The sequence below is a fragment of the Canis aureus genome, chromosome 8, assembly GCF_053574225.1.
Source record: "Canis aureus isolate CA01 chromosome 8, VMU_Caureus_v.1.0, whole genome shotgun sequence".
Taxonomy (NCBI): domain Eukaryota; kingdom Metazoa; phylum Chordata; class Mammalia; order Carnivora; family Canidae; genus Canis; species Canis aureus.
In genome coordinates, this window is record NC_135618.1 from 58,350,136 (window position 1) to 58,365,436 (window position 15,301).

Consider the following 15,301-nt stretch of genomic DNA (forward strand, 5'->3'; position numbering starts at 1 on the left):
CCTCTCTCTCTCTCTCTCTCTCTCTCTCTGTGTGTGTGTGTGTGTGTGTGTGTCTCTCATGAATAAATAAATAAAATCTTAAAAAAAAAAAAAGAAGTATAGAAAGGTCACCACATCTAGAGCAAAGTCCTTCCTTCTCAGCCCACAAAGGCACCAGGGCTTCGTAGGCACCCACCCCTTTAGCCACAAGAGGTTAAGACAACTAGAATGAGCAGTGTCCTCTCACATCAGAGAGGTTGATGGAATCTTCCCAGACAGGACCTTGCTAATCTGAACCTGCGGGTGGCCTCTTGAAGCCTATGGTGACTCTCAAAACACCTGCTTTGAAGGGCGAGTGTGGTCTGCTGATTGACTTTTATAAAGCCAAGGAAGAGGCAGCACTTTGACGTGACCACATCTTCAGTGGCATCCCACAACTCCAAGATGCAGTCCTGAGTTGGGAAGTTCCTATACAGTACAGTGAGAAAGATCTGGGCACTGGAATCGGAAAGACCCAGATTTGAGTCCTGCTTCTGCCTCTTCTGGAAGTATGACTTAGGAAAGTTGCTCACCGTTCTGAGCCTCAGCTTCTCCAAATACAAAATGAGAATTTATCCCCAAATGCTGATTGGCTGCCTGTTGTGTGGCAGGTGCTGTGCTGGGTGGCCTGTCATTTGGTGATAAACCCAACAGACACAGGTCACTTTCAGTCCTAGCAGGACAGACAATCAACCCACAGACAATGATCACATGTGATTAGAACAATGATGGAAACACACAGCGTGTCAGGATTGAGAGAAGGGGTGGGGGGGGATCTATTTACATAAGGAATCAGGGAAGGCTTCTTGGTGGAGGTGACATTTGAGCCAAGACCAGAAGATGAAAAATAGTGCCTAACTCCCGGGGGGTTGTGAGAACTACACAAAATAGTGTCCCTAATCCACCTAGCACAGTGCCTAGCACATAGGCAGAACTCAAACTAATATTGGCTTTATTATCAGCCACTAAAACGTACACTCCTTTATAGCTAGGAGCAAGTCTAAGTTTGCAGGAATTGTGCCTGGCACATGCAAAGAGTTGACTAAATTAACGAGTTTCATATTTTCTCATGTTATTGTGTTGCTCACTGCTAAAGTCTTCACCTCTTCTTCATTTTGAAGGACAGTTTGGCTGAGAGTTGTATCTACAGTCAACAATCATGCACGGAACCCTTAAAATTCATTAAAAGGATAGATCTCATGTTAAGCGTTCTTATCACAATAAAATAAAAAGCGTTTATTGAGTTCATTTGTAATACTAATAGTAATAGAAGTAGCAGTGAGAGTAATATTTGTTAAGTAGTATTAGTCATAGGGGTAGTAATATTAGCAGCAGTAGCAATAAAGAAAGAATATTAGCAATTCATGCCATGGGCAACGCTCTTGGTGAGGGCACTGTGTCACAATGGAAAAGAAGATTTTGAGCCAGGCAGAGTTACACTTGAATCCTGGCCCAGCTAAATGGTTGCTGTGAAGCCGCTGGATCTCCTTTCCCTAAGCCTCAGTTTTCACGTCTATATGATGGGGATAACACTGTATGTCTCCCAGGGAGGCTGTAGGGACAGGGGAGGTATAGGTGTGGTGACTGGGACAGAGGAGGCCCACACTAAATGGTGGCTCTCGAGACAATATGCATGCCATCCCAGGTAACTCAGCCCCACACACCTGACACTCCACCCCCTTCTTTGGGGATAGATGGAGAAGCAACATGAGTTTTCCGTGTGTGGACGGGGGCTTGCAGCTGCCAACAGCTTAAGCTCACCGGGGAGGCACTATGTATCCGGGCTGGGGTGCCTCAGTTTGTTCATCACTCCCGACCGACCTGGTCTGGAAACAGATCCCTTGGGAAATTACTGCATTAAACCAAACTAGGTAAAAGTTCTTGACTGAAATTCCAGCAGGTACAGAAATGATTTTGACATAATTGTCAAAAAACTCATATATATCAATCAACAAGAAGAAGTAAAATGGACAAAGCAGAGAAAAGGCAACTCATCCACAGAAAAGAGTAAAGATGACTAATAGATGAAAACCCAGCAAAGTATCATGGGACTAGAATTTGAAACCATGACAAACCCTTTCAGATCTACCAAATGGGCAAGAAAACCCTGCAGATTGAAAGTATCCAGGGGCACATGGGTGGCTCAGTCAGTTAAGTGTCTGCCTTCAGCTCAGGTCATGATTCCGGGGTCCTGGGATCAAGCCCCGCATCTGGCTCCCTGCTCAGCAGGGAGTCTGTGTCTCCCTCTCCCTCTGCTTCTCCCTGCTGCTCAAGCTCTCTCCCTCTCAAATGAATAAATAAAATTTTAAAAATATTTTTAAAAAAGAAGAAAGTATCCAGGCTTGGTAAGAGTGTGGAGAAATGGGTATTTACATGTAGTGTTACCAGAAATGAAAACTGGTACATTTAGGGAGTACAAGTTAACAGTGCCTACTGCAATTTTTTTTTTTCTTGAGAGAGAGAACATGAGTTGGAGGCAGCAAAAGGAGGGAGAATTTCAAGCAGACTCTCTGCTGAGTGCTGAGCCCAGCCCAAGGCAGGGCCCAACCTCAGGACCCTGAGATCACGACCTGAGCCAGAATCAAGAGCCTGATGCTCAACTGACTGAGCCACCTAGGTGCCTCTTTTATTTATTTTATTTTTAAAATTTATTTAATTAATTTATGTATTTGTTTGCTTTTGGCCTACTGCAATTTTAAAAGATTATATTCTTTTAGCCACTGCTAAGTATCCTGGAGAACTACTCATATTCAGGCCAAGGAGGCATAAATGGGGGTGGTCACTGCAAGTATCACCTGTTGAAAATCTGGAAGCAATCTAAATGTCTATAGATTCAGAAATGACTACTTTAAAATAATACAATCATATTATAGAATACTATAGAGCAGATTAAAAAAAATGAGCTAGATCTACATGAATGACCATAGACAGAGGAAACCCAAGACATTAAGTGACGTCAGAGTGTTGCAGAATAATAAGCACAGTATAATCCTATTTGTATTGGAACAAACTGAAGAAAACATGTACAGTATTCCTATAGGAATGTGTGTATAGGTGTGTGTGCACAAATACATGGAAAACGGTTGAAAGAAAAGGCATTTAACTGATAAGAGTTGTTACATCTGGAAAGAAAGGGGGATGGAGGGCAGCCCTGGTGGTTCAACAGTTTAGCGCCACCTTCAGCCTCAGGCGTGATCCTGGAGACCCAAGATCAAGTCCCACGTCAGGCTCCCTGCATGGAGCCTGCTTCTCCCTCTCTCTCTCTCTCTCTCTCTCTCTCTTTCTGTCTCTCATGAAAAAATAGATAAATAAAATCTTAAAGAAAAGAAAGGGGGATGGATGGAGGGGGATTTCAAGCAGAACTTTAGTATTAGCCATACTTGAATTTTTTTCAACACTGTATCCATGTAAGAAAAGATTTCTACATCATATAAAACAAATCAACAAAGTACTATTGTTCAAATTATATTAAGAATTCCTATGAATTGGTAATAAGACAAAACCCATCAGGAAAAAAAAAAAAAAGCAGGAGACATCAACAGGAATTTTCCAGAAAAGGAAATTCAAACAACCAATAAACATATAAAAGATGCTTGATCTCATTTGTCATCATAAAATGCAAATTCAAGCCACAATGAGGTGTCAATCCCCACCAAACAGATGAGCAAAAATTTTAAAGTATTAGTAAATGCAGGCAAGTGGAATAACATGAGTTCTGGTACACTGCTGGTAGGGTGTAAATTGGTCCAACCACTTTTGAAACCAGGTTGGAGTTCTGCTCTCAAGGTTTAGGTAAGAAAATCCCATGATCCAACAGTCTTAACCCAAGGCACATACCTGAATAAACCTGTGAACACATCTGCCAGAATGTTCATAATACCCCCAAACAAAAAGCCATCCACATGTCCATCTAACAGACTAAAGAATCTGTGGTCAGTTCATGCAACAGTACACCAGGCAGCAGCAAAAATGAATACAACATTAGCACAAAATTCAGGATGGTGGTAATTTTTGGAAAGAGGGTGAAAGTGTCATTGAGAAAGAGCATCATGGAGGTTCCATCCGTAATGTTGTTTCTCAACCTGGGTGTTTATTTTACTGTCATTTTTTTAAACCTGTGTGTGTGCTTTATATGCTCTTTTCAGTAATTGAAAATAAGAAAAAGTTATGAAAAGAAGAGAGAGAACAGAGCATCCTCGGACGGCCATCCCAGGTGTGTCCCTGCACCCAGGAGAGGTCACAGGCTTTTCTGACTCACTCCTGGGTCCCTGTAGAGAAGACCTCAGGCTTCTCCTCTTGAACACTCCAAGGGTCGGCATGGCCATGCGCACAGAGGCCAGCTAGGACAGGCTGCACCCCCTATTCCATTCTCTGCTCGAACCTTGCCCATTGTGAGTTTGGAGGGAAGGAGGATGCCCACTGTCTCCCCCAAGTCACCATTGCTCTGAAAGGCCAGCAGACATAGGGGACCCAGCAGACTCAACCACTGTGCCTCACAAAGACTGGAGAGAGGGTGTCAGCAGATCAACATCGCTGGTCAGGCTAGGCCAATGGGTCTGGACCTCCCTGCCTGCTCTGACCACCAACACCCACATGGCTGATGACCTCCTTATGAGTGCCTTGGACAGTGACCTCCACACTGGGGCCCTGCACAGTGACCTCCACACCGGGGCCCTGCAAGTGACCTCCACACCGGGGCCCTGCACAGTGACCCCCACACCTGGGCCCTGCACAGTGACCGCCACACCTGGGCCCTGCACAGTGACCGCCACACCGGGGCCCTGCACAGTGACCGCCACACCGGGGCCCTGCACAGTGACCTCCACATCTGGGCCCTGCAAGTGACCTCCACACCGGGGCCCTGCACAGTGACCCCCACACCTGGGCCCTGCACAGTGACCGCCACACCTGGGCCCTGCACAGTGACCGCCACACCGGGGCCCTGCACAGTGACCGCCACACCGGGGCCCTGCACAGTGACCTCCACATCTGGGCCCTGCAAGTGACCCCCACACTGGGGCCCTGCACAGTGCCCTCCACACCGGGGCCCTGCACAGTGCCCTCCACACCGGGGCCCTGCACAGTGACCCCCCACACCGGGGCCCTGCACAGTGACCCCCACACCGGGGCCCTGCACAGTGACCTCCACACCGGGGCCCTGCACAGTGACCCCCCACACCGGGGCCCTGCACAGTGCCCTCCACACCGGGGCCCTGCAAGTGACCTCCACACCGGGGCCCTGCACAGTGACCCCCACACCGGGGCCCTGCACAGTGCCCTCCACACCGGGGCCCTGCACAGTGACCCCCCACACCGGGGCCCTGCACAGTGACCCCCACACCGGGGCCCTGCACAGTGACCCCCACACCGGGGCCCTGCACAGTGACCTCCACACCGGGGCCCTGCACAGTGCCCTCCACACCTGGGCCCTGCAAGTGACCTCCACACCGGGGCCCTGCACAGTGACCCCCACACCGGGGCCCTGCAAGTGACCTCCACACCGGGGCCCTGCACAGTGACCCCCACACCGGGGCCCTGCACAGTGCCCTCCACACCAGAGCCCTGGGACCCAGGGACATATCCAGCCCATGATCAGAGAAGCACCGACTGAGGGCAGCCCCTGAGCCAACCTCAGAAGGCAGGAATGGGACCAGGGTCCAGGTGTCCCCCCAGATCCCAGCCCCTCCCCGGAGCCCGGCGCTGTCCCCGACACACAGGCCGGCCCCGGCGCCCACTGGCTGCGCTCGCCTGGACTCCACCCACTGAACCCCGTGAACCTCTGGATAAAGGCGGAGGACAGGAAAGGCTTCAGTCCCCAGGTGGGCGCGGGGAGCACCCAGAGCCGCCGGGAGGGCTGCCCTGTGCCGAAGCGCAAAGTAGAGGAGGACGCTCGCCTCGGAAGTCCGCTCCTCCGCGCTGCCTCTACCCCGCCTTCCGCAGGCGCCAAGACCTCCGCGGGCTCGGCTGTCCCCGGCGCGGCTCCTCCCGGTAACCCACCGGCTCCGCGAAGGACCGCCACCGCCGACCCCGAGCGGCCGCGAGTCCGAATTCAAATCGCAGGAGAAGATCTGATTGGCCAACTCCCGCCCAAGCCACTTAGTGATAGGTGGTGGGCCAGCCTATAGGCCCGCAGCTCTCGGGTCACGTGGTCGCGGTGGGCCCAATCAGCCGCGGCGGGTGAGAGAGGGGGTGGAGTCATCTGCACGCGGTGCAGGTTGAAGGTGTGGCAAGGGCTGCGAGGAGCTTTTTGCAGGAAAGGGGCCCGTGGCCGGTGACAGTTAACATCTCTAGTCCCGAGGGTCCTAAGGAACCTGCCTGCTGGAGTCTGAGCGAGAGAATCAGGGACATGACAAGAACTAACAGTGAAACCGGAGAGTCAGCAATCCAATCCTGCCTCTGCACCAGCTGGCTGTGTGACCTTGGGCACGTTACTAGATGTCTCTGAGGGGCCCCTGGGTGGCTGCGGTTGAGCCTCTGCCTTTGGCTCAGATCGTGATCCCAGGGTCCTGGGATGGAGTCCTGCATCCAGCTCCCTGCAGGGAGCCTGCTTCTCCCTCTGCCTGTGTCTCTGCCTCTGTGTGTCTCATGAATAAATAAATAAAATCTTTTTTAAAAATAACAAAATAAATGTCTCTGAGCCTTCATTTCTTCAGCTGAGTAATGTGATTCATAATAGAACCTACTTTGTAGGGTTGTGAGGATTCAGTGTGATGGATTCAGGATTCAGGATTCAGTGTGATGGGACACGATGTAAAGCGTTAGCACAGCTCCCAGAACAAAGTAAATGTTCAATAAATGGCAGTGTGCTCTTTTGAACAGAGGAACCTCATCAGCAGACACCTGGCCACATTATTTGATGCAGGTTTGCCTAAAGTCATTTACCTTGAACTTTTTGGATAAATAAACTCCCTTTTGTTTGCACAAGATGTGTTAACTGGTTCTATATCGCCTGCAGGCAAAAAGTGTCCTGAGAAAAATAACGATTAAAAGGTTTCTCTCTCCCTCTCTCTCTCTCTCTCTCTCTCTCTCTCTCTCCCTCTCCCTTGCTTTCACATCAGCTTTCTTGCAGAGGAAGAAATCAGTGTATACACAGCCAGTTATGGAGGATTGCATGTCACCCACAGTCTGCTTTATCTGTGCTTCTGATCATAGGCCAGATGTGTTCCAAAATGAGGTGCTTACATGGATGCTGTTTGCCATGGGGGTGGGGCAGGGAGGTTGAGAACTATTGGTCTAGACTGTGTTGATCTGGTGACACCCTCTCTCAGGAATGAAATGACACAGGGAGATCCACCTACCCAAACCTGCCTTTTTTTCAGCCAGGCCACAGCTCAGCTCCTAAGGATGTGTCCAAAGTACTAGAGTCTCCACAAGTGGCACACACACACACACACACACACACACACACACACACATATTCTCTGAGATCCCTGGGCATTTAGACAGTGTCAATCTAGAGTCAGAGAATGGGATTCAGCTTAGGTTGTATGGACTCTTCTACATGAGAACTTCATTTTTACACAGTCTTATTATAGTTTTCATGTAATTACCCATTCTTCTTCCAAATGCTAACCTCCTCTGAGCTAGGTTTTGTGTTGGGCATAGGGGGCACAGAATGAATGGCCACCATCCTGTAGAATGAAAGCTCACAGCCCAGCAGGGAAATCAGCCATGGAAATAAGCATATGATATGGTAGGTGTCAGAGGAGAACAACAGATACAGCCTACATTTCCAGAAGCAAATGCCAGGACTCATGGTCTCAGAAGTACAGCTTCTCTCATGGGCACGTGATCAAGGACATGGAGACTGTGAGGGACAAAGCATGGCCAGCAATGAGAGTGGTTACAGACAAGGTCCTGGCGAGAAATGGGGGTGTGGTCAGTGTGACAGTCAATAGGGTTTTTCAGAAATATATCTGTCTCTCAACCTTCTGGTTATGTGGTAGGATTGCATTTCCTTTTACATGAGCTGTGGCCGCAGGACTTGGGTTAGCCATGATATATGAGCAAAAGTGATAGATGTTGCTATTGAGTGGACAATTTTGGGTGTCCCAGATGGTGGGTGCTCTGTCCACCAGGTCCCTGCATGAAGGGGGGCTTGTGAGGAGCAGAGTGAAACCTTTGTGGTCACAAGCCACTGAGACTGAGATGTGGGGATGTTTGTTACTGCCGCATGACATGGCCTGCCCTAACTGAAACAGTCAGAGACGGGGACAACCCGGAGCAGGGATGAGAACAGGAAAGGACTGGAATTAGTAGATTCTACCCCCTTTACAGCGTCTCCCTTTCTGGGTCTGATCCCACAGTGTTGCTGTCTGAGCCACGACCACAGTCCAGGCCCCCAACACTAAGGAAGACAGACAAAAAAAGACACCAGTAGTCTTCATCTTCATTCCAGGAATTTCATTTGATTTCCCTGGAAGGGGCCTGGGGAGCCCTCTCTCTTGCTTTTTACTACATTTTGAGAATTCCTCATTCATTCCTTGTAGGCTGCATTTATCCCGAACTCTATCAGCTCCACTGAGCAGCCATAAACCAGAAGCTGTCAGAAAGAGAATCTGCAGAGAAGAAAGTCAAAGCCAGGTTCCTGGGCCACAGAAGGGACCCCTGAGAATGGGACCCCCAGGATGGTGCCAGTTACCCAACATGAGCAGGCTGTGCAGGGGCCCCAGGCTTCCTGCGGTGGCAAGTCTGCCTGCTGGGATCCACAGGGACTATATTTCTGTAAATATAAGATGCCATCGATTGAAGGGTGCATCTTTATGTACCACTAAGAAAGAAAAAACACAGCCAATTAAACCAAGACATGATGCTTTATTATCACTTAGAATTTTTATTTTATATCTATTGAAAGGGCTCATTTAGACTTATTTAGACATAGATTTTTATCTTATATCACTATCATGCACAGATAAAATAGAAAATATTAGCAAAATAAATTGGTTAAGTTATCCTAAAACATCTTCACATTCAGAGTTCAACTCTTGTGAATCTCTTTTCAACTCAGACTCATTGATGTTTGCATTTTTCACACAATATCATCTTCTGGGACTTCAAGAGTGTAGGTGATGTGACATTTCTTAAAAGAGCATGCCACTTTGTCCCAGAGATTCTGTTTCAAGTAGATGCTCACTCTTCAAGTTTTGATGCTGGCACTTCTTTTCTAAATCTTGCCAGAAGTTATCAGGCAACTGTGTCACTGTCACGAAGCCAACGATGATTGTGAGACATTGCTGATTATAAGACAAAATCTGATTTCGGAAAGGCTAAAATGTGTGTGGAGGGGGAAATGTGTGGCTTTGGATCAACAGAATCTGCACCCACCCTTACTGATCCTGCTTCTAAAGTAATAGATAAAAGCGTCTTTGGTCAGAAAGGTGTGGGTTCAAATCCCAGCCACTCCACTTCCTAGCTTTCCGATGTATTCACCAAGGTGGGCTGGCATCTGCCATAGTAACAAACAACCCCCAAATCTCAGTAGCTTACCACAATAAAAGTTAGTTTTATGCCAAACTACTCAAGGTCAGGGTGACTTGGCAGGGTGGCCGTCCCCCCTCAACAAAGGCTAACCACCACCTCAACAAAAGCCAGTCCACTGCCACCTGGGTGGGTGGGTGGGTAGGACAAGAAGACTCCATGATTACAGAAGGGCTTTCCCAGCTCCAGCCCGGAACAGGCACCCATCACTTCCACCCGCATTTCACTGGCCAGAACCAGTCTGATGGCCCTGCTCAATGGCAAGGAGCTCAAAAATGTGCTTTTCTGTGTACTCAGGAAAGAGAAAAAAACCAAAGTAGGCATGGCAATAGCAAAGTCCAGCACAGTGACGCTAGGCAATTTGCTAAAACCCTCTGAGCCTTCATTTCTTATCAAAAGGAGGGTTATGAATGTGTCTATTTCTTTGTGCTGCTATGAAGGATGATGCATGGGACATGCTTTGCTTTGCTTTGCGTGGCACATGGTAAGCACTCGGTGAATGCTGGCTGTGATGTATCATGACCTCCTAAAGGCACACAAAACTCCCTTCCCACCTAGAAACAACTAATGTCACTCCCCATGGCATCTCTACTCTCAGATGAAAGAGTCCCAGCAACCTCATCTCCTTCTCATGATTTTCAGACTCCTCTCCATGCAGGTCTCTCCCCAGAAGAAACCTTCATAAGAACTAATCACTTCTCTCTATCTCTGCCATCTGATCAAGGCACCTCTGAACACTTGCTGTGTGACCCTTGCCAAGTGTGCAGCCCTCTCTGGGCCTTAGTTTCCTCATCCATAAAGTAAAGAGTCATAGCACAGCTCCTCACTCTCATTCTGGCCCACTGGTGCCAGGTACACAGGTTGGGGGAGGGGGGTGCAGTTGGGGGGTTGGCATGTTGCCAAGCTCTTGTTTTTCAAGACAAGGTGAAAATCCCCATTTTTTGTGTGAAATCTGCCAGCTTTTTAATGTTGACAGATATTTCTTAGGAAGAAAATTAACTCTATGTGCACCAAACAAAATGTGTCAACGTGTTGGTGGTGGAGGAGCTTTGGCAAGCTTACAGGGTCTGTCTACACGTTGGGTCTGTGAGAGGCTGGAAGTAGTACATTTTCCCTTTGAATAGGTGTTCTTGGGCCCATGCACCTTACTATTTCCCCTCTCAGGAGAGGAGATGCCACACCTAGGACGTGGTCTTTCCCAGAAAGGTCACTGGACAGCTGATCCTGGGGAAGTAGGAGGTTGGGGGATTGGATTTGCTGGTGACTATGGCAGCTGGTTTTATCATAACCAAGTCCTGGGGCACCTGGGTGGCTCAGCCGGTTAAGCATCCGCCTTTGGCTCAGGTCATGATCCCAGGGTCCTGGGATCGAGTGCTCCATCAGGCTCCCTGCTCAGTGGAGAGTCTGCTTCTCCCTCTGCCTCTGCCCCTCCCCATCCCTCATGCTGTCTCTCTCTCTCTCTCTCTTGAATAAATAAAAAAAAATCTTTAAAAACAACAACAACAAAACAATCCCTAACAACAGAAACATCAGTGACTATATCAGGGCCTACTCTAGGCGAAGCTTGGGACACTCAAAAGAATCAAATCCAGGCTTTGCCCCAGAGGAGCTCCCACACATGAGAGAGCAGACAGGAAAACAGGTCACTGCCATAGCAGATTTGGGGATGCAGAGGAAGGGATGTGGCCTGCCTGGAGAATGTGGCCAGCGAAGGCTGCCCAGGGAAGGGGCACCTGCCCAGGAAGTAACGCATCTTCCAGGCAGGGGGACTGTGTGTGCAAGTGTGTACAAGGTCTGCAGGCATGCTTGTGCTTGGTTCCTTGAGTGGAGAGCAGTGCTGTCGAGAGGCCGGAGTTCTTGGGAACCAGGAAGCAGGAGGAGGGGAGACAGGTGAAGGAGGAAGGTAGTTAAGCCCCCACTCCCCAACCTCACCCCCCGTTCACCTGGCACAGAGCCTGGCACTAATTGGCATCCATCAAACAGTCTTCCCAGCAGGTCTCCACTCAGCTACCTGTTATAATCACCTACAGAGCTTGTAGAATGTACCTGTGTCCGGGCTCCACCAGAGTTTGTGCGGAGGCCCAGGAATCAGCACTGTTTTAAATGTATATTTATTTATTTATTTATTTATTTATTTATTTATTTATTTATTTATTTATTTATTTATTTATTTTTGTAAGTAATCTCTACAACCAATGTGGGGCTCAAACTCACAACCCTGAGACCAGGAGTTGGATGCTCCCCAGACTAGCCAGCCCGGTGCCTTCTTGGCTGTGTTTTAAAAGATCCCTCAGGGAACACCTGGGTGGCTTAGTTGGTTAAGCATCTGTCTTTGGCTCAGGTCATGATCCCACAGTCCTGGGATTTAGCCCCACATCTGGCCCCTTGCTCAGCAGAGAGCCTGCTCCTCCTTCTCCCTGTACTGTTCCCCTGCTTGTGCTCTCTCTCTCTCTGTTCAAATAAGTAAATAAAATATTTTTAAAAATAAAAAATAAAATAAAAGCTCCCCCAGGTGTGTCTAGGGCGCAGCAGGAGCAGAGAAGCAGAGCATGGTGCTGCTCCCCACATGGGGTGCTCGCTGGGTGCCAGGCTTCACACAAGATTCCTCTGTGGATGGTCACTACATCCTCACAGTGGCCCTGTGAGTGAAGCTGGCCCTGGCGTCCCCACTGCCCAGATGCAGGAGGGGCGAGACAGAAAAGTTATCAACTTGCCCAGAAAAAGTTGTTTGGCGGTGGAGTCTGCAGTTAGTCCTACTCCAGAATCCAGAAAGAAGACAGGGAGAGAGGGAAGAATTTGGAGAGATGGATGGGTGGATGGATGGATGGATGGATGAGTGGATGGATGGATGGATGGATGGATGGATGGATGAGTGGATGGATGGATGGATGGATGGATGGATGGATGGATGGATGGATCGGTAGGTGGATGGATGGATGGATGGATGGATGGATGGATGGATGAGTAGGTGGATGGATGGATGGATGGATGGATGGATGGATGGATGGATGAGTGGATGGATGGATGGATGGATGGATGGATGGATGGATGGATGGATGAGTAGGTGGATGGATGGATGGATGGATGGATGGATGGATGGATGAGTGGATGGATGGATGGATGGATGAGTGGATGGATGGATGAGTAGGTGGATGGATGGATGAAAGAGCAGATAGATGAGTGGGTGGTGGATGGATGGGTGGGTGGATGGATGAGTGGATGGATGGATGGATGGATGGATGAGTAGGTGGATGGATGGATGGATGGATGGATGGATGGATGGATGGATGAGTGGATGGATGGATGGATGGATGGATGGATGGATGGATGAGTAGGTGGATGGATGGATGGATGGATGGATGGATGGATGGATGGATGAGTGGATGGATGGATGGATGGATGGATGAGTGGATGGATGGATGAGTAGGTGGATGGATGGATGAAAGAGCAGATAGATGAGTGGGTGGTGGATGGATGGGTGGGTGGATGGATGAGTGGATGGATGGATGGATGGATGGATGAGTAGGTGGATGGATGGATGGATGGATGGATGGATGAGTGGATGGATGGATGGATGGATGGATGGATGGATGGATGAGTGGATGGATGGATGGATGGATGGATGGATGGATGAGTAGGTGGATGGATGGATGGATGGATGGATGGATGGATGGATGAGTGGATGGATGGATGGATGGATGGATGGATGGATGGATGAGTAGGTGGATGGATGGATGGATGGATGGATGGATGGATGAGTGGATGGATGGATGAGTAGGTGGATGGATGGATGAAAGAGCAGATAGATGAGTGGGTGGTGGATGGATGGGTGGGTGGATGGATGAGTGGATGGATGGATGGATGGATGGATGAGTAGGTGGATGGATGGATGGATGGATGGATGGATGGATGGATGAGTGGATGGATGGATGGATGGATGGATGGATGGATGGATGAGTAGGTGGATGGATGGATGGATGGATGGATGGATGGATGGATGAGTGGATGGATGGATGGATGGATGGATGGATGAGTGGATGGATGGATGAGTAGGTGGATGGATGGATGAAAGAGCAGATAGATGAGTGGGTGGTGGATGGATGGGTGGGTGGATGGATGAGTGGATGGATGGATGGATGGATGGATGAGTAGGTGGATGGATGGATGGATGGATGGATGGATGAGTGGATGGATGGATGGATGGATGGATGGATGGATGGATGAGTGGATGGATGGATGGATGGATGGATGGATGAGTAGGTGGATGGATGGATGGATGGATGGATGGATGGATGGATGGATGGATGGATGAGTGGATGGATGGATGGATGGATGGATGGATGGATGAGTAGGTGGATGGATGGATGGATGGATGGATGGATGAGTGGATGGATGGATGAGTAGGTGGATGGATGGATGAAAGAGCAGATAGATGAGTGGGTGGTGGATGGATGGGTGGGTGGATGGATGAGTGGATGGATGGATGAACAGAAGAACAGATGGGTGGTGGGTGGGCAGGCGGAAAGAAGGAAGGAAGAAGGGAGGAAGGGAAGAAAAGTCGGGGAGAGAGAGCGCGCGGAATAGTAGGGTGGGAAGGGGTTGAAGGGGTTGAAGGAATGAAGGGAGAGAGGAGGAGTCAATGAATGAGGGAGAGACGAACGGGGACGAAGGGGCCGCGAGCTGCTGCCCTGGGCGAGCTCTGTTCCCCGGGGACCAGAGCCGCCCGAGCTGAGGTGGGCGGGAAGAGGGTCTCGGGCCGCCGCCCTCCAGCCCCTGCCGCCGCCGCTCTGGCCGCCGCCCGCCCCCACGCCCGGCCGGGACGTGCTCGGCATCGGCATCCGCGACGGGAGCGGGCGCTCGGCATCCGCGGGGCCTTGCTGCACCCTGGCGGCGGCGCGGCGCACTGCAGCACGGTCCCCGGGGCCCGGCCCCGCCCCCCGGCCCCGGCCCCGCCCCCCGGCCCGGCCCCGCCCCCGGCCCCGCCCCCGCGTTCCCTAGCAACCCGCCCCGCTCCGGAGCCCGCGCTCCCGCCGCCGCGCGCCGGCTGCAAACTTTAGCATCCCCGGCTCTGGCATCCGCTGGAGGGAAGAGCGCGAGGAGCGTCTCCCGTGGCTTCTCCCGCAAAGGTTTTCTCTCTCTCGCCTCCGTGAAAAAAAGGATAACGAGATGGGGGTGGGAGCAGGAAATGGTTTAAGTTAATTTAAACTGTCTGCCGCGGGCAACAATCCAGAGAAGGTTTTTCCCTGTTTTTCAGAGTATGGAGGGAAGCTCTTTGCTGCAGCCCAGCGGCCGCTGGTAGACCTTGGAGAGTCGAGGCGGAGGCACCGCGGGGAAAGGGGTCCCGGGGAGCAGCAGCGCCTGGCCTGGCGGTGGGGAGGCGGGGGCGCTGGGGCCTGGCCCCTTGAAAGGACATGGGTAATACTGACAGGGCTTGCCCTTGGCCAGGCACCCGGGAAGCCACGACGTGGGTAATATTTATCCCCACCTGGCAGTTAGGAAACAGAAGCCCAGAGGAGCTGAGGACACAGCCAGGACGTGCCCATGCCCGGGTGTTAAAGCCATGAAGGTCCATCCGGAGCTCACTGTCTACAGGGCTCCGCTGCAAGTGGCTGCTGTGACGGCTCCCATCCTACAAATAAGGACACCGAGGCCCCGAGAGGCTTATCCGAGGCCACTTGTCTACGCTGTGCCGCCCACACCCTTATCCCACCCTCACACCTGAAATCCTCCCCAGAACTCTGGGAGCTCATAGAACCTCAGAGCTGGTGGAGTGCTGGGATCCAGTGTCCCCAAATGACCCAAAAGG

At 50.5% G+C, this 15,301-nt stretch overlaps 1 long non-coding RNA gene across 1 annotated transcript in view; it reads right to left on the minus strand.

The window, feature by feature from the left end:
- The window catches only part of LOC144319253 (uncharacterized), a 75,660-nt gene extending 69,627 nt beyond the window's left edge, over positions 1 to 6,033 (minus strand). Inside the window, exon 1 of the long non-coding RNA XR_013385139.1 lies at positions 5,913 to 6,033. This is a non-coding gene — a long non-coding RNA (uncharacterized LOC144319253). The remainder of the gene's footprint in view (positions 1 to 5,912) is intronic.
- Between the last annotated feature and the right edge of the window lie 9,268 nt (positions 6,034 to 15,301).